This window comes from Colobus angolensis, unplaced genomic scaffold (assembly GCF_000951035.1).
Source record: "Colobus angolensis palliatus isolate OR3802 unplaced genomic scaffold, Cang.pa_1.0 Scaffold49, whole genome shotgun sequence".
Classification (NCBI taxonomy): domain Eukaryota; kingdom Metazoa; phylum Chordata; class Mammalia; order Primates; family Cercopithecidae; genus Colobus; species Colobus angolensis.
In genome coordinates, this window is record NW_012118376.1 from 8,996,055 (window position 1) to 9,000,133 (window position 4,079).

The window sequence follows — 4,079 nt, forward strand, 5'->3', positions numbered from 1 at the left end:
AACTTTTTTAGTGAAGGTTTATTAAATAAAAAACTTTTTAAGTTTAGTGTAGTCTAAGTGTACAATGTTTATAAAAGTCTACAGTAGTGTGCAGTAATGTCCTTAGACTGTCACTAACCACTCACACTCACTGACTTAACCATCTTCCAGTCCAAGCTCCATTCATGGTAAGTTCCCTATATAAATCTATAATAACATTTTTTATCTTTTATAACCATGTTTTTACCAAACATTTTTCTTTTTATTTTTTTGAGACACAGTCTCGTTCTGTTGCCCAGGCTGGGGTGCAGTGGCACTATCTTCAGCTCACTGCAACTTCCGCCACCCGGTTTCAAGTGATTCTTGTGCCTCCCATGTAGCTGGGACTACAGGCACACACCACCATGCCTGGCTAATTTTTGTATGTTTAGTAGAGATGGGGTTTCACCATGTTGGTCAGGCTGGTCTTGAATTCCTTACCTCAGGTAATCCACCCGCCTTGACCTCCCAAAGTGCTGGATTATAGGCGTGAGCCACTGAGCCTGGCCTTTTTACTGTACTTTGTAATGGTATGGTTTAGGTATATTTATTTACACACATAGTTCCCACTGTGTTATAACTGCCTACAGTATTTAATACAGTAACATGCTATACAAGTTTGTAGCACAGGAGCAAAATATAGCCTATGTGGAGAGCAGGCTATAGGCTATACCACAGGTTTGTGTAAGTACACTCTACGATATTCTCACAACGATGAAATCACCTAATGACGTATTTCCCAGAATGTATCCCCATCATTAACTGAAGCATGACTGAACATTAAATAACTTTAAACAAAAATACATATACAACAAGGCTATATATTGATGGGTTGACAAAAATGTTGTAACCAGAGGTTTGCAGAAACCTAATTTAGTGTTTTTCTTAGAAATAATGGTTCAGTATTTACTAATTCAGCAACTTTACAGAACATAACTACCTTGAATAATGACAACTATAATACCAGACAGATCACTTCTTTACAAAGAAAAAGAAGCCTATGCACAGGTACTATACATTTTTCTCATGTAATAATATACTTACGTGTCTGTTTTCTGATAGAGTGGGTATTGCCACATAGCAAGTTTCCCTTTCAGTAAGAGAACTAGTAGGTAGTTTTTTATCAGCACATTATAACATGAAGACTTTTGTTAATCCCATTTGTCTATACTGTAACAGAGTTTTACTGAATTCTGAAGGAAAGAAGTTGTTCTGAAAAATTAAACTCCGCAAATATTTGGTATATTGTACTTAAAATAAATTTTGAAAAGTAAATTTAGTTTGCCCATTGATAAATCTAGATCTTACCAATTTTTTTGAATAAAAATGTTTCCTAATTACTGACATCACTGAAACTTCTGTAAAATAAAGGGTAAGTGATTTGGGCCAGGCATGGTGTGGCTCATGCCTATTAATTCTGGCACTGTGGGATGCCAAGGTGGGAGGTGCACTTGAGGCCAGGAATTCAAGACCAGCATGGGCAACACCGTAAGACCCCATCTCTACAAAATTGTTTTTAAAAATTAGCCAGATGTGGTGGCACATGCTTGTAGTTTCCAGCTACTTGGGAAGCTGAGGTGGGAGGACTGCTTGAGCCCAGGAGTTCAAGGCTGCAGTGAGCTATGATAGCACCTCTGCAATCCAGTGTAGGCAACTGTCTTTAGCAAGATCTTGTCTCTAAAAAGTTAATAAACAAATAAATAGAGTATATGATTAAAATCCAACTCCTTAGGGGGAAAACTTTTGAAACCATGAAGAAAATAATTTTCCCAATACCTATATATATATATATGTATAGGTACATATATACCTAAGTTTACCCAACTGGTAGAATAATAATAGTAACACCACCGTAGGTTTATGACATGATAATGTTTATACTGACAGAGTATTGCTAAGTGAGAAAACACAATGGACACTGAAAAATTTAGCTGAGCTGACCAAAAACAAATCAATGAGGAAAAGCTTGGATGTAAGAGGTGTGTCAGATAGACTGCCCAAAAATCTGTATTCGGAGAGATGAGATTTCTATGAATCAGAGGAATACCAATGATGACACTTAAAATCCGTCTTGAATTCATGATCTTAGCTCTAAACCAAAAGGTTCAGATTCACAGGCCAGAGAGAAAGGAGCTTAGTTCAAGAGAGAAGGATCGGCTGGGTGTGATGACTCACACCTGCAATCCCAACACTTAGGGAAGCCAAGGCAGGTAGATCACCTGAAGTCAGAAGTTCGAGACCAGCCTGGCCAACATGGTGAAACCCTGTCTCTACTAAAAATGTAAAAATTAGCTGGGTGTGATGGTGCACACCTGTAATTCCAGCTACTCCAAAGGCTGAGGTAGGAGAAATGCTTGAATCCAGGAGGCAGAGGCTGCAGTGAGTCAAGATCACGCCACTGCACTCCAGCCTGTGCGACAAAGCGAGACTCTGTCTCAAAAAAAAAAAAAAAGAGAAGGATCTGTTATCATCAAAGCAACTAAAACACCAACTCCTTCATCTCAAAGTTGAAAACTAAAGGAAAGACCTAATGTAAACAACGGACTCTAGGTATTAGTGATGTGTCAATGCAGGTTCATCAATTTTAACAAATGTACTACTCTGGTAGGGGAAGGTTAGTAAAGGGAAAAGGCTATGCATGTGTCGGGGCAGGGCATATGTGGGATATCTCTGTACCTTCTACTCAATTTGGTTGTGAACCTAAAACTGCTCCAAAAATAAAAGCCTATTTTTTAAAAAAGGAAAAGATACAAAACTCATCCTGCCTTTCTAGTTGGAAATGTATTTCAAGGTAACTAAACAACCCTAGCTAGTGATGGCAAACTTTTCTTTGTAGAAAAATGTCAGTAATAACTGTAGAAATAACAGAACTACAAGAAAATCACTATTTTACAACTCTAATAAAATAAGTGATTCAGGCAAGGGTTGAAAATCGAAGGTACAGCACTTAGGTGGACGACTGATGGAGAACTGGGCATTCACATGCTGCCACAGTATCTCCCCATGGATTATGTGCCAGTTGTGAGGGAAAGTTACTCTACAATGAAGATTTTTGACGGTCACCTCTTTAATCTAGTGACCAAACTTAAGCTAGCAGGAGAACCACAAATACTTTCCAACTTGGCACACTATACAACATACACCATGACCTTTATTCTTCCAAAAATGTTCAACTTGAGTCTAATCAAGCCCTTGATTCAAAATTTCAGGTTATAGGACATGCAGGATAGAAGAACAAGTTAATCATCATTAGGAGGAAACGACCTAACAAATGCAGTGTCAGACTTCCACAAGTCAATCGGCCTGGTCTCCTTCATAAGTCAGTGCCATGGAGAAAAAGAAAGGGTTAGTAAACTATTACTGGATTCAGGGGAAAAAAAAGTGCCTAAGAGATATAACAACCAAATGCAACGTTCGATCCTTGATTACATCCTGTTTGAAACAAACCAGCTACAAAAGACATTTTGGGGACAAATGCAGAAACGTGAATATGAATTGATCATTAGATAGCATTAGGGCATCCTGGTTAATTTTGTTAGAGAGAATAATGGTATGCATAATTAATTAGGAAAATAATTTTTTTTTTTAAAAACACAGAGACATACTGAAGTCTCTAAAAGTCTAACTGAAATGTCACAATGTTTACAATTTACTTTAAAATACTTAAGTGGGAAACAATGAGTATATTCTGTATATATGAGTATTTTTATTATTTTATTTTCTTTTGTGCTTGAAAAATCTCAAAATAAAAACATTTAAAAAGAGAGACTGATGGAAGGAGAGAATATTTTACCTTGGAGGTTCAGGGTAATTGTGCAGTAAGGAAGTGAAACAAAAAATATCAGTCTAAAATAAATAATGACTGTTTTGGGCTATATTTAGTAGAGAAACTAATATGTAATTTGCCTGCTTTCCTCAGCCTGAGATAATCCGATGTGCTAAATACACTAGTACCCTAATTGGTTTATTGATTCTTTATGCTAACAATAAGACATTAAGAAAAAGAGTTACAAATAAAGGGGAAAACTCAAAGTCTCTGAGTCTTTTTTTTTTTTTTTTTT

At 36.8% G+C, this 4,079-nt stretch overlaps 1 protein-coding gene across 1 annotated transcript in view; it reads right to left on the bottom strand.

Moving 5' to 3' along the window:
• Positions 1-4,079, bottom strand: part of RAD17 (RAD17 homolog (S. pombe)) — a 65,444-nt gene that overhangs the window by 57,454 nt on the left and 3,911 nt on the right. The gene's annotated exons all lie outside the window — the stretch shown is intronic.